Below are 19618 nucleotides of genomic sequence, written 5' to 3' on the forward strand. Positions count from 1 at the left end.
TTTGTTTCCACATAATGAATTATTTGTTTATGTTTTTATTCATTTTTCTACTCTTTAGAGTATCACTGTAAGTACTTGAAAGACATAATCAAAATCAGTATCACTCCTAACATGATATTTTTTCCTTCTACTCAGATCATGAAGTTCACCAGGGCCAATATGCACTAGCTTAAAAAAATGAAAAAGTTATTTTGCATTTAAAAATTATATTATGAGGCAAAATGTTTCCAAGATTGTTTAAATCTGGTGCCACATTTTTTTGGCCCCTGAACATCCTCTAAGATATATGAATGAATAATTCAATTGGTTTTTCTTAATAAAGCAGACAATATCCTGAAATATTCATATTATTGTTACCTCCTTTCTAGTCTGTGATTCTTTCATCATTAAAGAGACTGGGGTGTGTTGCTTCCAAATGTTGAGTTTGAAAGAGTAGATGCCAATGATTGACATTAACATTAAAAATAAAGTCTTGAAACCATAAATTCAATGCCCCCAATGTGACAACACTTTCCCCTTCACCTATGGTAACCATAGGTCGTTGCGTTTCTGTGTGTGTGTGTGTGTATGTATGTGTGTTTCTTTTTTTCTTTTTAATTATTGGGGGGCTCTTACAAATCTTATAGCAATCCATCATTCAATAATATTAGACAAACCGTACACATGTTGCCATCAACATTTCCAAAACAATGTCTTTCTACTTGCGCCCTTTTGGTTTTCTTGATACAATATTCACATATCATAAACTTCCATGTTTAAATTGTTTTTAAAATGAGTTGTGTGTACTCATTTATAGTCATCACAATCAATTCTAGTGCTCCATCCCTCCCCCTGCAGTCCCTGTGTGCTCCCCAAATTCCCTCACCCTCTCTATCTCCCTCCTCCACCCCTAGGTCACCTATAAACCCTTGCATCAGTAATTAGCTCTATGCATCTATTTCTTCTGTGGTTTACAAACTGGGAAACCAACAGTAACAACATGAAACAAAAACAAAACAAAGTGGCAAAGAAAAAACAGCAATAATATAAAGATAAAAATCCAAATAATGAGTCAGATGCGCCACGGCTTTGGTAGCGATGGCTCTCGCTGTGTTTGAGCCGCTCTAAGTCCCTCCCCCTGGACCATCGCAGTCGGTTAGTCGGCCTTCACCATAACCATGTGGGACCAAAAGGCCGTGATCAAAACTGCCGGCATGTCGGAGGAGATGCAACAGGACTCGGTGGAGTGCACTACTCAGGCGCTGGAGAGATACAACATAGAGAAGGACATTGTGACCCACATCAAGGAGTTGACAAGAAGTACAATCCCACTTGACACTGCATTGTGGGCAGAAACTTTGGTAGCTATGTGACACATGAAACTAAGCATTTCATCTACTTCTACCTGGGCCAAGTAGCCATCCTTCTGTTCAAATCTGGTTAAAGCATGGATTGTGCCCACACACCCGGGGATCCATCCAAAACCAAGGACTGCCGCCTCAATTCCAAATACCAGAGACTGGACTCTTCAGCCTTGCTAAGAGAACACCTCCACCACTGAACCTTTGTTGTATTGCTTGGTACAGGACCTCCTCTGTACGCCTTTGTGGTTATAAAGCAATTAGCAAAATGATAAGAAGATGAAAGAAAGAAAATACGACCATCAGTATTTTAATCCCAGGGAAGAATTCTGTCATGGAACAAACCGGAAATACTTGCACCTGCAACAATTTCAGGTTGGCTCAAGAGGGAGGTCAAGTGACCAAGTATTAAGCCCACTTCAGTATACTCAAGTTTACACTGATCTCTATCCGATCATAAAGCTGTTTGGGAGCACTGCCTGTGGCTAGAGGAAATCTGCCAGAGGCTTAATCTGATTAGACACTCTGCAGATGGGTTTGGGGCTTCCACGGTCCACCATAGCCTTCCACAATTGGGTGTTGACAATTTAAGCGCTGATCCTTTCCCTTTACCATATTTGGATTTTGTGATTGTCATTTTTGGCTCACCCAGGCTGGTGTGCTTCTTTCATATGGACTTAGTTGACTCCTCACTTAGATGGCTGCTTGTTTGAATACAAATTTATAAGACTCCAGATGCTACTCTGATCGATAGCTGGGCACCATCTGCTCTCTTCACCACACTTTGCTATAGCAACCTTATCTTCAGTGATCATTTACTGAAGGTGAGTATCAAGCAGGGCCATGTAATCAGAAGTAACTATTCTTGGATTGGGGCCAGAGCTGAGTTGGAGCCCCAAATCCATCTGCTTGTCCGAGGGTGATGCAGACTCTGGCTTACTTGAGCATTTGTATTATGACAACATCAAAGCCCCCAAAGACCAACTACAACAACAGCAACAAACCAACCAACAAGCAAATAAACAAACAAAATAGGGGGAGGGCAGGGGAGGGAGAAGAGCAAGCTGATATCAAAGAGTTCAAGAAGAAAGAAGATGTTTTGAAACTGATGGTGGCAGCAATTGTACAATTGTGCTTGGTCTAATTGAATTATGGATTGCTATAATATCTGTAAGAGCTCCCAACAAAATGATTTAAAACACCCCCACCACTCACCACTCCACTCCACCCCACCCCACCCACACACACAAAGCCGGAAAACAAAAACCCATCAAACAAAATAAAAAAACCATCCCTCTGGAGTAAAAGGCGATTGCATGGATAACACCAACAATTTCCCAGTGGTCCAGCCCTCCAGATGCTATCAGTGTGAGGAGTCTCTGCCAGTACAGCTCCACTATAGCTGCAACCCGCGAGCTGCTGCCCTGAAGAATCTGATCTCCCTGTCCATTGAGCCCTGTCGACCCTAAGCATGGGTGCCACGGGGAAACTGGATCAACTCGTACAAGTGCAGATCCCTGCCCGACAGATCAAAACCTGTCATACCAATGCAAATGGCATCAAGGTACTAAATACACAGTGATGGTGATTCTGGGTCCCTTTCTACTGGACACCCACCAAGCCAGGGGTTCCCCCATGGTCCAGTGACCGCCAATTCCACAGCCTCAAGGCGACCACTCTCTGCTTCCATCAGAGTACTCCAGTCCTCAGCAGAGACCATTTTTAAAGTCAAGATGTTTCTTTAAAGTATCTCATTTTATGAGGATAAGGGCATTTGGGTTTCAAAGGACGTGGAGCAAAACCTACTACAGAGAGAGAGGAGAGAGAGAGAGAGAAAGAGAGAGAGAGAGATTGATTTGGGAGAGCGCATACTTAACCTATTTGCTCCCACCACTTTGAGAGGAAAGAAAAGTTCCTGGAAGACTTAGGCCCCTTTTCCAAAAAAGTCTGAATTTTGATCCTAGTTCTACTAGGCAGGCTAGTGCAGGGCTAGAAAATGTCCATTAACGCATGCCCAGAGAGCCAAGCACCGGAACAAGGAGCGGCGCACTGCACATGCTCAGAGGCTCAGGTTTCCCACCGGTAGGCATGGGTGGGCGCTAAACCTGGATTGGCCCACCTGGGCCACCTAGATTGGCCCACCTGGGCCAGGTGATTCAATTCAGCCAATGGAGTCGATCAGGGTCGTCAACCACGCCTCCCCATGGAATCCTTGAAAAGGCAGAAGCCCAGAGTCAAGACACTTTTCTGTGTGACGCTGAGCAGCCTCCGCCAGGCTGCATGGTCAGGAGGAGTCCTATGGGTGCCGTGTAAACCTGAAACTTCTTCTAACTCTCATAAAACTCACTTGGGTCACGAACCAGGCTTCGGCGTGAATTCTTTCTCGCGCAGAGCCAAGAACTGAGGTACAACTCTATCTCCAGAGAGATCTAACAGATCCTCCAGTGCTTGTCCTGTAGCCCCAGAAAAGTCCTTTGTCTTTTTCATTTATTTATTACACAAATAGCTGTTGACTCAGAATAAAATCATACCCAAGGTGAATGGGGGTGGGGGGTATGGCGTGGAGACCCAATGCCCATCTGTAGACAATTGGACATCCCCTCAGAGAGGGGCCATAGGGAAGAGATGAGCCAGTCAGGGTGCAGTATAGCACCGATGAAACACACAACTTTCCTCTAGTTCTTTGATTCTTCCTCCCCTCCCCCCACTATCATGACCTCAATTCTACCTTACAAATTGGATTAGACCAGAATATGCACACTGCTACAGACAAGAGCCTGCAACACGGAATCCAGGAGACATAAACCCCTCAGGGTCAACAAGGAGAGTAGAGATACCAGGAGGAGTAGGGAAGGGTGGCAGGAAAATGGGGACTCAATCACAAGGATCAATCTATAACCCCCTCAGGGGGGATACAGAACCGTGGGTGAGGGGCCACAGAGGACGATATAAGATATGAAAATAATCTATAACTTACCAAGGTTTCGTGAGGGGGGAGGGGAGAGGCAGTGGGGGAGAAATGGGGAGCTGATATCAGGGGTTCAAGTGGGAAGAGAATGCTTTGAAAATGATGCTGGCAGCATATGTGCAAATGTGCTCGACACACTGGATGAATGTATGGATTGTGATAAGAGAGGTAAGAGCTCCCAATACAAGTATTTTAAAACAAAAATAGCTATTGAGCATCGATTATGTCTCTTCCAAAATAGAGGCTGAGTTCCTTTTGGATCTTTGACAAATGTGCTAGTCTGGGTTTTCTAGAGAAACAAAACAAGTGACACACACACACACACAAAGAATTTATACCAAAAAGAGTCTATAATCTTTTAATAAAAAAAGAAAGAAAGGAAACCGTCTACATAGTTGCAGAGTGGGCTAACCCAGTATAATCTAAGTCTGTGGAAGCCTTTAGCGAGATGTTGAAGCTGGAGCTTTTTCTTGCCTCTTTGTGGCAGGAAAATCAGGAAGCCCTGAAGACTGAGGGATGGTGGAGGCAGAGTCACAGGGGACATGGAAGGTCACTGTCACCTCCCAGGGCCAGCAGGTTACATGGACCCAGAAACCAGGTGCAGGATCCAAGCAGGCAGGAGGGAAAAGAGGGGCAAGTAAAAAGTTAGTTCTCCAAAACATCTCTTACTAAAATGCCACACCCCAAAGGAGGCACACACAGGCTGTAACCAGATTGGTAGTTGGACTCAACCCCATGGTGGGATCCAAACAATTTTTTAAAACAATTTTTAACAACTTTTTTTAACTCCAAACAAAATGTTTAATGTCTGTGGTCAGTGATGGCTGCAGACAAGTTGTCTGGGTCATTCCTTTGTCTTAGTCTGATTAGGGTGCCCAGGGGAGGGGAAGGGGATACTTTTTTTAAAATAGAATTTTATTGGGGGGCTCTTACAGTATCCAAGCAATTTAACAACCAGTTCACTGCCCTAATGACTATTTAAGTATATTTAAAAAAACTATATACCTAAAGGTAGTTTATTATTTCATACAGTTGATACTAAAATAAGAATAATAAAAGAGGTACATAAAATTAGATTATGTTATGAGTTAAAAAATATACCCCACTCCTGACACCAAAAAAAATATTAATGAAAAATTATGAAATAATACCTGACAAAGAACATTAAGCTATTATTTAAGATAATTTGATATTGATTCTTGATTGGTGTCCTCACTTGCAATATTCTGCACTTTTACCCAAGCATCATCGGCTGTGTGGTTTATCCTTAAGCATCTCTGCACTGGAGAAGTAGGATCCAACCCCTCTGGAAGTCGGCCAATTAGGCAATAGTCATTGTGTGTGATAGAGCAGAAACAGGCTTTCATCTTTGAAAACCACTTTTCTGATTCTGCTGAAATTACAGCAATTTTCTGACAATATTTCCCACTCTTTGAAGACTTCCAGGAATTGCATAATTTACTTATCCCCTGGGCATTTAGGGTGTAACACAGAGCTGAGACGAAGGACAACATGCCACCTTTGGGTTGCTTGGCAATTTTTCTGTTTACAAAAATGTATTATTTCATCAAATAATATTACAAGCATAGTTCTGTCTAATCATTTTTATTAATTGGAATTTAATACATATATCATAGCATGTCATAGTTCAATCATGTTCGGCAGAATTGTACAATTGCTATCACAATCAGTTTCCAAACATTGTTTTCTACATGGACTCCTTGACATTGTTTCCCCATCACCCCATCACCCCCTCCCCCCAAAACCCTTCTTCTACTTGCTGTCGCTATAGGTTTATCAACCCTAGGTTTCATATATCAAAAAATGGAAAAAACATATAACGCAATCTCAAGAGGGTTACCCCAATGACATAAGACCTCTGAGATACAACCTCATGTGAACAAACAAAAACCAAACAAAACAATGCAAGCCTAATATACAGAAAATTTGGGAGACCAGATCAGGTCCAGCATGCATCCTAATAGGGATCTGCTGACAAAGTTTTAACTGTTCAGGTCAGATTTGCACCTTTGATCCATAGTCATCCCTCCAATGCACTCCGTTTAGTAACCACTCCCCTAGAGGGAGCTCACCAGAAGCTTATTTCCTATCTAGTTCCACAAATGACTCTTGAGCAACCACCGTCACCCACAGCCTCTGCAAACCAGAGCCTCACACTTTGGCTCTGATACGAATCCCTCCATTGACTTCCGATTCTATGATTCCGAATGCTTTGGGCTAATTTTTACACCTATGGGTGGAATGACCATTACGATGGGAGCTTAGAATATGCTGTCGTGAAGAGGAATGTTAAAAAGAGCAAAGAATGTAAAGTGAATTCCAAATTGGGCCAGTCTCTTAAAACCTCTTCATTTAGTGTCCTCTTTTATAAAATACGGAGGATAACAGTACCTACCATCTTAAGTTACTGTGAAACATGTCTTGCATACAGTGTTGCAAATATGCATCTGTTTACATTGAGATGTAGTCAAAGGACAGTATTGATAGGTTACAAAAGTATATACTTACATGCACAGTCCTGCAATATCAGGAGTAACAAACACTACTCTATGAGAGGATATAGAGGCAGACGCAAGCTGAATAGGTGTGGGTAGGCAAATGGAGCAAAGCCAGGAGCATATGTATGTTTGGCAGAGTGTATTTTTGTGCATAAACATAGTAAAGCAAACGGGGGAAAGGTATGAAACCAATCACCTTGAAAAGATGGGTTCCCAGGCTTAACAGCCAGCAAGCATCCATGTAAAATGCAACTCTTTGTCTCTCCTCATCAGCAGCAGAGAAGAGTTTTAAAAAAAAGGACTCAAGGAAGCAATTAGTACAAAGGACTAATGGACCATACAGCCACCTGAGATCAGAGGTCTAGACAGTTCCCAACTACAACTGTCAGCCTCTCTGATTGGGACCACAGGAGGTCCTGGACAGAATAGAAGAAAAATGTAGAACAAAAATCAAAATCATATTTTAAAAATGCAACATAGATTTACTGGTCTTTTAGAGTTTGAAGGAGCCCCTAAGACTATGGCCCTTAGATACCCTTCAAACCTGGACCTAAACTGAGCATAGGAGCTCACCTTGTGGCCAAAGAACCGGCAGACCTATCAAGTGAACCACAGCTCTGTGAGGAACACACCCTTCAGAACAATTGACAAATGAGCCCAAAAGGGCAGCATTTGCTCCCAAAGCAAAACTCGGGGGCGGAGGTGGCAGGAAAGAAGGAGAAATGGACAGGGAGAAATCGCCACTATTGAGCACATTGCAACTAATGTTACAAAACAAGATGTGTGAAAGCTGTTGAATGGGAAACGAATGTGCTCTGTACACTTTCATGCAAGCCACAATGTTCAAATACTCTTTAAAAATGGTGGTGGAGGGGCAGTATTTTAAAATATCATCACATTTACATTGGGTAAAAACAACTCCAAGACTAAATACAGACCACACCCTAGAGGAGGACCTAGGGAGGAGCAGTAAAACGGAGGAAGGCCCCTGCGAGATGGACTGACATAGTGGCTGCGTCAATAGGCTCAAGCGTAGGAACAATGGTGAGGATGCTCAGGCCTGGGCAGTGTTTCCTTCTGCTGGGCGTAGGGCTGCTTGACGACACCTAAACACAATTACAAATGCAGCAAAATTAGATTTGGGGGTGATTTTCCCTCACCCCTTTTCAGCTCTTCCTCTCGTCTCATTTTCAACAAAATACATTTTACTTATATCAAAGAAATTAAGGAAAATTTTAACTTTCATGGTGGGGTCTGAAATCTTTATGTTAGACAGCAGCGTATCTGAAAAAAATGCCATAGTTTTCATCTTTGATGTCTGGTATAAACATCTTTACATATAAGCACATCATCTCTTTATGGAAAAACTAGCTACAAAAATATTTTCTGAATGCATACCTGTAATTTACTTTGAACGCATGGATTAACGAGTGGATGGAGGGGTGGATCAATGAAGAGACATGTGATAGAACAAGTACAATGAAAATATGTTAATGGTAGAATCTAGGTAATGAGCATGTGGTCATTTATGTAAAATTCTTTTCATAATAATATATTAGAAAAGGCATAATGTAAAGGTTTTAAAAAGATAAAGTGGGTATACTAGAGGAGATGGGAAAATGCCCTGTTGACATCTATTTCTCATCCCCACTTCTCTCCCCAGAGGTAACTATGTAAAATTTGAAGCATATCCCCTCAAACATCACATCTAAAGCATCTACAAACATGTTTTAAATGAGGTCCTGGGGTCCAGAGACATTCCATTTGGGGGTCAAACTTTCTCCGCCTGTCAGGAAGCTATGCCTCCCACTGCAAGTCCTTATCCTCATTCTTCCCATCACCTCAGGCTTGAACTTGGTCTGATGCTTCTCTCTCCTGGCCCAGCTGGCAAGGGTGTCACCAGAGCTGCCCAAAGCCCCTTTCAATGAGAGACACTCAAGGAAAGCACATGTCTCATCCCTACTGAAAAGAGTTTTTCTTGCCAGCATGAAATTCAAAAGTAGGCTCCAACCACAGAAATGTGCACTTTTGAAAATGGATAATGTGTAAGTAACTTCAAATCCGTGGGCACTGGGCCATTCAAAATGACAAGCCACACACACCAAGAAAAGTGATGTACAACTTCCAAACTAGCCCCGAATGAGGAAGGTAAAGAGCTGTTACATAGAGGCCCCAAATCCAGTGACAGAGTGCCTGCCCAGTGAGATGAAGCCTCTGGAAGGTCCCTTCCAGCCACAGGCAAGGAATTCAAGCAACTGTACTCTCAGACAGAGATTAGTGTCAACTGGATTATTGTGGATCAAACAAGGTACAATTTGACACTTGGTCAGTTGACCTCCATCTTGACCTATTCGAATTTGATCTAGGCTCAAGTATTTCTTGATTTTTCGATGACAAAAATTTCTTATGTGGCTTTTTTGGGTAGTAATACTTTTTTTGCATGGCTTTTAAACATTGCTGGCGGTCTTTGCTTTCTTACTCTTTATTTGAATTTTTATATTATTTTATCTTGCCATTTCATCTTGCTTTTGTTTTTCATTCGTACTGTTGGGTTTCCCCATTTGTGAAGCACAAAAGGAGTAGATGCATAGAGATAAATAACTAATGCAATGATTTATGGGACTGGGGTAGGGTAGGGAGGGGGCAATTTGGGGCGCAAACAAGGAGCCCAGGAGCAGGCAGGGAGCACTGGAACTGATTGTGATGATGTGCATACAGCTCATTTTAAAAGCAATTTAACAAAGGAGGCGTATAATTTGTTAATACTGTATCAAGAAAACCACTAAAAAAGAGAAAAGAATGTTGACATATTGTTTAAAAATGTAGCTAATGCCATTGAGCACTATGTATAGAAATTGTTTAATAGGAACCTAATGTACCATGTATACTCTCACAAAAACACAATGAAATATATATATTTTAAAGAAAATGTTCTAAAACTGATTGTGGTGATGATTGTATACCTCTTCTTGATGTGATTGAACTATTGAATTAGATGATAGGGGAATTACATGCCAGTGAAACGGTTTTCAAAATAAATAAAGTCTGCGGTGAAACACCTAAATAAATAAATAATAAGAGCTGATACAAGCCCATAAGAAAAAGAGGACATGCCATCCAAACAAAACCAAATTTTATAAACAGACAAGCCACAAAAGTAAAAAAGGATTTGGCCAGTAAACATTCTACAAAAATACCTTCCACAAAAGTAACGCTCAGACTCACAAGTCAACAATTCATACACATCTTATCTTCACCTACCAATTCCTTTGAAAACGTTGAAGCAGTGCTGGGAGGCGTGTGGAGGGCACACGTGTGCTGTTCTCTCCTCATCGCTCCTCTCACAGTGTTTATGTTTTAGTCCCAGAGCAATGTCCTAAGCCTGTGGTAGCCGTAATGGTAGCCATAATGTGGTAGCGATAATGTCCATGTTTGGTTGTCGTGAGCTTTTTCTAAAATTTAAACCTAGGATTTGCCATTCAGTAGGGTGTGCATTTGCGGATAGAGGGTGGGGAGGCAGAAGGCTGTTTTTTCTTCCCTGACAAACTAATCATGCTTTCCCGTCTAAAAAGTTCCCTGACGCTCATGTCAACATAGACTTGTGTCTAGGAAGTTTCCCGGAGCTGTATTTAGAGCAAATTTTTAAAAATGTCTTTCATTTCTTTGCACGTTTTCATTCTGCATTCCAGAAGAGCAGTTAGAAGCCTGGGAATGGGAATGTTTCTCGAGGCAGGTAAAGACCATGAAGTTAAATATTGGCTATATTATGGAAACTTAAAGGTATTAACCAAAAGTAAAAGAAGTACAAATGAGAAGAGAAAAGGAGTGCAGATTCTCCTAGATGGGTTTAAATTTTATTCTCCTTCCACTAGGAGCCCGGTGGCAGTGGCTTATACTGTTAATCCCAGGTCACCTGAACCACTCTCTAGGAAAAAAATATGGGGCTCTTTATTCCCAGAAAGGCTTACAGTCTTACAACCCTGCAGGGGCAGTTCTACCCTTCCAATATGAGCAGAATGGACTCAGGACGGGAGTGAGTTTGGTGTGGGTTTGTCCATTGAATGAGAGACTGCTAGTGCTATAGTGGGATGTGCAGTGAGCTGCAGTCCACAGAGCAACTGCTTGCTTTGCGGGAGTCAGATGTGGCTGCCTGCTCCCATAACTATTACAGCTTCAGAAACTCCAAGGGGCAGTTCTACTGTGTTCAGTGGGGGCGACATGAGTCAGAATCCACTCAATGGCAGGAAATTTTGTTTGGGTTTGCTTCCTTTATTGGCTTTTTTGTCCCCCTCCTATCTGCACACAGCTCTTCCCACCATTTCATTTATTTTTATTGATTTCTTCTCTTTTCTGCAAGCTAGGGTTTTGTATTAGTCCAAGGCATGCTTTAAAACATTAGTCTATGAAAAACAAAACAAAACAAAAAACATTAGTCTATGTTGAGTTTGGGGTGAAAGTTTACACAGCAAGTTAGGCTCCCCTTTGACAGCCTTCATTCACACAGACTACTCAGTAACATTTTTGGTTACACTCATCACACTGTGTCAGCACATTCTTTTAAAAAAATTGCTTTGTTGCATATACTTCAGATCTCATGTAATTTAATCATTCGATCATATTAAGAAGATGTGTGCAATCATCACCACACTCAATCTCAGAACATTTTCTTCTCATGCTCATTGCTGTTAGCTCCTCATCCCCCCGCCTCCCTTGCCGTGCCCCCAGGCAATGATCAATTCAGTTCCGGTCTCTAAAGATGGCCCTATCCTGGATTTCGTATACAGAAAACTATGCAAAACACAAACAGGAAGCAAACAAACAAACACAGAGCAAACAACAATGACTAGACAAAATGTAGAAAAACTTCAATTCAAAAAACAACAATAACAGGAACATGAGTGGAGGGATACAGTGGATGTGTAAGATATGAAAAATAATAATACTACATAATTTATCAAGGGTTCACGAGGGTGGGAATGTGGGGGAGGGAGGGGAAAAAGAGGCTGATATCAAAGGGCTCAAGTAGAAAGATAATGTTTTGAAAATGATGATGTCACTGTATGTACAAGCTTGCTCTATATAATTGATTTATGGATTGTTATAATATTGGTAAGAGCCCCCGATAAAATGATTTTTTAAAATTAAAAATAAATGACTTGTAAGTGTTGGGAACCTCCTCCCCATCCCCCCCAAAAAGCAGAAAACACTGAAAACTGTAACAACTTCAAACAGGCGATTGAACTGTTAGGTATTACATTTTAACTTAACTCCATCTTCACATACCTCCATGCTGGTCCGAGGGAACCACCGAAGGTGTTTCTTCTGCTCTCTCCAGGGCATCCCCTTGGCTCCACAGCCTATGGAATTCACCCACAGTTAGGGGAAATCGCAACTACACATTAGGCTAATTTGGGTGATTATGTGGCCAGGGAGTTAATTCCACAGGAATTAGCACAGCATCATTTCCCAGAAAAGACCTCCTCTAGAGAAAAGTCAGCAAGATGACATGTCCTTTTAGTAAAAGCACAATCTCCCTACGCTCTGTTGCTATTGTCAAAGGAAAATGGCAATAAAAAGGGGAAAGGGCGGTGATAAGAAAATAGGAGGTGGGGCACAGGTGCACTCCATACTCTGCTCTTCAGCCTGTACTGCTAAAGTCATGGGGGAGCATTGGTCAAAACATCTGGAAGATCTTGCGGCCATCAGGGAATGGCAAGTATGAGAGTATACACACACATATATACATATACATATGTGTGTGCATGTATACATACACAGGCACACACTCATTTGGGCTTTCGTTTGGATAAAGTAAAATTACAGATCTTTCGAGGCAAACATACGACTTTACTCATTTGGTCATTCATTCACCGGGCACCTCCTAAGCTCTAGACACTGAGCAGCCGCTGAGGACAATACGACAGGTGTGGCCTCTTAGAGCAGACCTTGCAGGCAGTCTAGTGGAAGAAATAACAAACCGGTAAGAAAGATAAAGCATCTGATCAGCGTCACACAATGGAGAGAGGGGCGTGCCGCCTTTCCGATGGGATCCCAGGAAGGGCTCTCTGCAGAGGTGCCAATTTCTCAAGGATGAGATGGAGCCAGCTGTGCACAGATGTGAGGGTGCAAGGTGATGAGGGCCGCTGGCAGAGGGCACAGCATGGGCAAAGGCCTGAAGGTAGGAAAGAGATGGCTTGCTTGAGAGGCTCAAGAACCCTGTGGAGTCGATCACAACTTCATTGTGTTTTCAAGGCTGTGAGCTGTCAGGACAGATCACCTCTGAAGTGTCTGTGGGTGGGTTCAAGTTTCCGATCTTTGAGGTAGAAATCAATTCTTCACTGTTTGCTCCACCCAGGGGCCTGACAAGATGACCAAGAACTTCTTTCAACACAGGAGGTTCTTCCACCACAGAAGCCTTACATGAAATGACATGTTTCTGGTTCAATCCCAAATCAGATACAAGAGTAGGGTTTGGGTGTTTTTGTTTCTTTAAAGCTTCTTTCATCGCTTGGAAGATGTGTTCCCTCTATCTCTGGAGAGCTTTCGAATACATGAGCCCACACTCACTCATGCACGCACGCGGAGAAACAGCTCCATCCTGGTACTTAATTCAGAGAAACCGCCTTCCTCTCCGGACACAGTGACTTCAAAGGAGAGTGTAATATATAAAAATAAATCTTTGGGGGTGAGCGGGGAGGGAGGGAAAAGAAGAGGACCTGATGCAAAGGGCTTAAGTGGAGAGCAAATGCTTTGAGAATGATTAGGGCAGGGAGTGTACAGATGTGCTTTATACAATTGATGTATGTATATGTATGGATTGTTGTAAGAGTCCCTAATAACAACAACAACAAAAAGAAACCTAGTCTGAGGGGAAGGGAAAAAAAGGAAAAACGAGCTGATTCCAGGAACCCAAGTGGAAGGCGAATTTTTGAGAATGACGAGGGCAACGAATGTATAAGGGTGCTTTACTCAATTGATGTATGTATGGATTGTGATAAGAGTTGTATGAACCCCAATAAAATGATTTATTAAAGAAAAAAGTAAATCTTCTCGCTGCAAAAGACCTACCTAGGAGATATTGTTGTCATCCTGATATGCGGGAAGTAAAATGTTTAGAAAATAATGATGGCAACAAATGTACAAATGTGCTTGACACAATGGATGGATGGATGGATGGATTGCGGTAACAGTTGTACCAGCCCCCAATAAAATGATTTTTAAAAGATCCTTGACTTAATCCTATCTGCAAAGTGCCTTGTGATTAAGACATAGACATCTTAAGGAGCCATCGCTCCATTACAAGATCATTGCCATTCTTAGTTCAAAGGTAAGGCGCTCCCCTCATTTGCCTTGCTCCCATATAGGTCACTCTCAGGGAGTCTCCTCGATGCAGCTGTGGAACCTTCAAGCTTGCACACCGGCTCCTCAGGTCTGCAGCTGAGAAGTGGAAAAGGCAAGGTCACACTGAAACTATAGCCACATCCAGTGACTAAATGGCTACCTGAGGCCAGCCACCCAGCTGAGGGTTATAGACACATCATCACATTTAATTCTCAGAATAATCTTGCAAATATCTCTCTCCTTTGAAATACAAGGTAATGAAGAATTGGAGGGATGCAGAAAACTGCCCCAAGATCACATACCTGGAAGAGACAACCAAGAGGTCCACCTGTCAGGCTCCACCTAACGCAGCTTCGACCAAGCCCCCTCTGGCTCATCCAGTACCTTAACCCATGTGACATCATCCCAAGGTCTCGCAGCCAGTTTTCTGCCCCATACTGTCCCCTCTAGTGATTGTGTGCCTCTTCAAGGAAGTCTCTGTCCATCCTTTTTCCTGTCTCCCCCAGTGGCCAGCAAGGATCTGTTACACAGGCCTGTTACCTTGCCTTCACTGCCTTGGATTTAAACACCAGCTCCATGGTTTTTGGGTTGTGTTGGTTTTGCGCTCTGTAGTAGTTACATAATCTGGTGTCAATTTGGAATTTGAGGGGATTAAGAGTGAAGGGGTGGAGTCTAGTCTGCCAGTGGGATCATAGCCAATGAAACCTCTGTGTGGGCATGGCCTTCTGCTGAGAATTCTGGAAATTCCTGGGTTTCCTTGAGAGACTCTCATGTCTCACTCCCTGAGAGATGCTCTACTGACAAGACACATGGCGCTACACCCCGGGAGCTGAAGAGGCCACATGGACCTACCCTGACACAAGCAGACATCTGGAGCCGGAGAAGCCAAGTAGAGACCCCTGGCAGTGCTGAGATGCTTACAATGCCATTGGATCTACAAGACTTCCAACCCACTGGCCTGCGATCTTCCTGCATTTGGTGTCATTGCATGTGTTTTGTGAGTCTGAAGAGGATTTTATAGATTGGTATCAGACATATGGGCTAATATTGGATTTATGGGCTTGATCTGGGCTGGGATGGGATATTTTCTCAATATTCAATTGCTCTTATATATACACCTCTTTCTTATACACATATGAGTGTCTATGAATGTGTTTCTCTAATCTACCCAGATTAACCTACTCTCCAAAGAGGAAGGACTCAGTGGGTCCAAGGAGAGAATGCCCACCAGGCCCCATCTGTGAGGGGAGGGGTCAGGAGTCTTGACAACAGCCCCGCCCCTAAGATTCTTGGTGTTTCATTCCCCTAGGCTGCTTCCAAGCCAAGGTTCTTTCCCCTTTAATCCAGAAGCTTCCAGGATCCATGTACCTTACCTGTCTCTCATCTATATCTTCTGCATCTTTAAGGAACAAACCCCACAGCTAAGGAAGGACTGCCCCCTTGTTTTGATGAGAGAAAGAGAGGGAGAGGCGAGAGACAGAGACAAAGACCCAGAAAGGCAGCAGGGAGCTAAAGCACTGAGCTAGCCACTGCCCACTATGATCCAACCCATTCCCACTCACAGCGACCGGATAGGACGGAGCAGAACTGCCCCTGTGGGTTTTCCAGATGGACCCCGTGGCTGCAACATGAGCTCACACATGAGGACGATTGTGACTCGGCAGTGTTTTGTTCTGTTGTACATGGATGGGGTCGCCCTGAGTGGAACTGATTCATGATTCCTACCCACCCACAGCTCTTCTTTACAGGAGTGGAGAGCCTCCTCTTCCTCTTCTTCCTCCCCATATGCAATTCTCCCACCGCCATCAAGTCACTGCTGCCTCAAAGCAACCCCCTGTGGGCGGCTTTACGCAGGTGGACAGCCCAGCCTTTCTCCTAGACACTTTATACCGTGTTTCCTAAAGTGAATCATTCCACCTGGGGGCGGGATTGTGAAACCAATACCTACACTTTATGCGGGATTATTGACTATATAGAACCATCCGTTTTTATTTTAATTTTTTAAAATAAATCATCTTATTGGGGCTCATACAACTCTTATCACAATCCATACATACATCAGTTGAGTAAAGCACCCTTATACATTCGTTGGCCTCATTATTCTCAAAATTCGCCTTCCACTTGGGTTCCTGGAATCAGCTCGTTTTCCTTTTTTCCCTCCCACTCCGTCCCCACTCCCCCCTCCCTCAATAATATATAGATTATTATTTTATCTTATCTTACACGAACCACCGGTTTTTAATTGCCGTGGGTGCTGAGTTGTTGTTTGTTTTGTTTTGCTTTGTTATTTATTTTTGCTGAAGAAGAGTAAGAGAAATACGTTATGGAACCTATACTACCTAGGGCTTTGGAGACTGCCGCAGACTAACTAGCAACTTTATGCCTTAATCCACAGACACCAGGGCTTGCCCACAAAGTGCCCTAAAAATAGACTCTGGTCGCGCGTGACCAATCACTGCTGCCTACCCCATAAGGTAAGGGCAGAGCTCCGCGTGGTGCTCAAGTCGCAGGGCCACGGGCGGGGGCAGCCAGGGGGAGCGCCGAGCTGGACTGCATTGCGTGGGGTGCATATAAATAACTGGAATGGCATTTTCCTGAAAGAAGAGATTCGGTTTCCCGGGACGGCGGTGGTGAGTACTTCGCCCTCCGCTCAGTGGACAAGAGCTGGCCCTGCTCATGGCCACGGTGCCCGGGCATTTCAGAGTGGAGACAGCTGGCTGGTGTCGTGTCCGGTTGCAGCATCGGATGTGTGCCCAGGCGGTACAGGATTTAGTATGAAGAGAGGGACCCCTAGAATAGAAGATTCCATGACCTTTCTACCTGACTGGGGTGAATGCTCCTGCGTTTTGCCTCTGGAGGGAGGATGTGTCTGGGTCCATCGGTATAGGGGGTACACTAGGATTCATCAGATGCTCTCTCAATCTAGATGTTGCGGAGGCGGGGAGGGGCTGTCACTTGGTACCCGGGACTGAAATGGCATAGATGCAGACCTTCAGGCCATCCTGCAGGGGGCAAAAAATTCCAATGTCCTTCTCTCAAACCTCAGTAATGGAAAGCCTTATGTTGTACATGTCCAAATGAATTCAATTTATGGCTCATTTTTAAAATATATTGAACAGACCCTGTTATACTGGATCAGAGTCCACGCTGATGAACTCTACTGCTGATACACAGGAATGAATAAGCAAATTCATGTATTTATTTATGTAAAATAAAGACATTACTCATCTATGTCAAGAGACAATTCTTCCTCACAAAAGCATTCTAGAGAGTGGGTGTTACAGCCCCCTTCCAGCAGATGGGGCTTCATTTCCCCTCCGCTTAGGCGTGAATGGTACTTGTGACCAGCCTCCAACAGGCAGGGTCAAAAAACCCAAACCCATTGCCATGGAATCCACTGGGACTCATCATGACCAAACAGGACCTCTGAGGCTGTCAACCTTTAGGGGAGCAGTCTCACCTTTCTCCTGGGGTGATGAGCACACACTGCCAGCTCTTTGGTTAGCTGCCACCCCAAATAAAAGGTAGGAAAAGGGAAACCCAACAAGCAAACAAATAGGAATTTGCAGTAGAAACAACGATTGATCAATCAGCCCAAACGACAAGTGATATCTGGTGATTATCAGACGGCCCTGGTATCATGCGTGACAAGAGGGAAATTCCCCCTGTTGTATTTTTCCCCCCAAAACCCAAATCCTCAGTTTGAGCATGAGGAAAACATCAGCGAAACTCAAATTGAGGTTCATGCTACAAAATACTCACAACGGTCAAGGTCATGAAAATAAGAGTAAGTCTAGTAACTGTGATAGACTAGAGGACACTGCGCACACGATAATGATCTGCACATTGGCACTCCTGGTTGTGGAGCAGGCTCAGAAAGAGGACAGTCAGGAAATAGCTGGAGCGATCCAAATACAGCCTAGTTCAGCTAATAGCAATGTTCCAAGATTGGTTCCCGGTGTCCCAGAACCATGTAAGAGACTAACAGTAGGGTGAACCTCTCCGTTGCTGGCTTTCCGTTGTCGCGTTGGGTCGCTAGTAACAGAGCCGAGATGCTCCGCAATCTACAAGCTCTGCATCAGAGAAACTGAAGCTATTTCAGGAGAACAAATGGGATTCCGGTGTACCTAAAGGGGGGAGCAGCTGATGATACCCTACTGTAAAGAACCCCCATGGCTCTGACCATCGGAGGAACACCATATGCCCGATAGCAGCTGGCTGTTGCTTCATTTCCCAAGAAGCAGGATCGACTTCAGTTTATCCTTCCAGCAGTTGGTTCTGTTTAACCCAGTGCTCTATGGACCAGTAAAGAAATAACAGCTTATCTTTGGGGATCAATATTTATTGACTTGTACTAACTGCCACTAGTCTTTACCGTGAAAAAAAAAAAGAGAGAGAGAGAGAGACTAACAGTAGGGACAACTGAGTGCTGAGTATGTGGGGACCCTTTGTTATGCGCGCAATTGTCCTTTGGATCTAAATGCTTCCAACATAAAAAGGGTTCTTTTAAACGCTCTAATTGAGGATGACATTTCTTTTCCTTTAGCGCAGCATCCAACAAGCATGTGGGCAGCACTAGTTTACAGCCCTGCTGTAACCACAGTACTACAAGGGTGATGGCTTTAAATAAAATTATATTTCTCACTTTCAGGAGGCAGGAAGTGCCAATGCAGAACCTTGGCTCCAGGGGAAGGAAGAGTCTTGGCCCGTTCAGCTCCGGGATCCCAAGTTGTCTTCACAAGGCATTGATCCTCCCCGCTTTGTGCACTCCCAGCCTTGTGCTGTACTGCTTTCTGTAAAATTCAGAAGTTTTAGGTTTGGGACTTCAACAGACTGATTGGTGATATCATATTAGATTGCATAACAAGAGTTGATTACATTACATTGGATTATGTCCACAGGTATCACTCACTCACTCACTCACTCACTCACTCACTCACTCACTCACTGCCACTAAGTTGATGCTGATTCATGGTGACACTGTGGGAGAGGGTAGAACTGCCCCTGTGGGTTTCCGAGATTGTAACTTTTTATGGGAGTAGAAAGCCTCATCTTTCTCACTCAGAGCGGCTGGGTGGTTTCGAACTGCTAACCTTGCAGATTGCAGCCCAACATATAACTACTATGCCACCACAGCTCCACTCTGCAGGTGCAGTAGGCAGAATTCCAACACACATTTTTGGGAGCACAATTCAATTTTTAACAAGGCACTACTCTAAGCACAGTATAATATTTAACTCTTCGTTACAATGTCGTTGTTATTATCACATTTAATAAAAAGTTCTGATGGTATACTGGGTTACACACTGGGCTGCTAACTGCAAGGTCAGCAGTTCAAGACCACCAGTCCTGCTCTATGGGAGAAATATGAGGCTTTCTACTCCAGGAAAGAGGTACAGTCTTGGAGACCCATAGGCGCAGTTCTCCCCTGTCCTAGAGGGCTGCTATAA

General features: G+C 43.6%; 1 pseudogene; it reads left to right on the forward strand.

Moving 5' to 3' along the window:
* The first annotated feature begins 1157 nt into the window (after nt 1-1157).
* LOC142437455 (dynein light chain 1, cytoplasmic pseudogene) lies at nt 1158-1423 on the forward strand (annotated as a pseudogene).
* Nucleotides 1424-19618: the final 18195 nt, after the last annotated feature.

Source organism: Tenrec ecaudatus, chromosome 1 (genome assembly GCF_050624435.1).
Source record: "Tenrec ecaudatus isolate mTenEca1 chromosome 1, mTenEca1.hap1, whole genome shotgun sequence".
In the NCBI taxonomy this organism is placed as follows: Eukaryota; Metazoa; Chordata; class Mammalia; order Afrosoricida; family Tenrecidae; genus Tenrec; species Tenrec ecaudatus.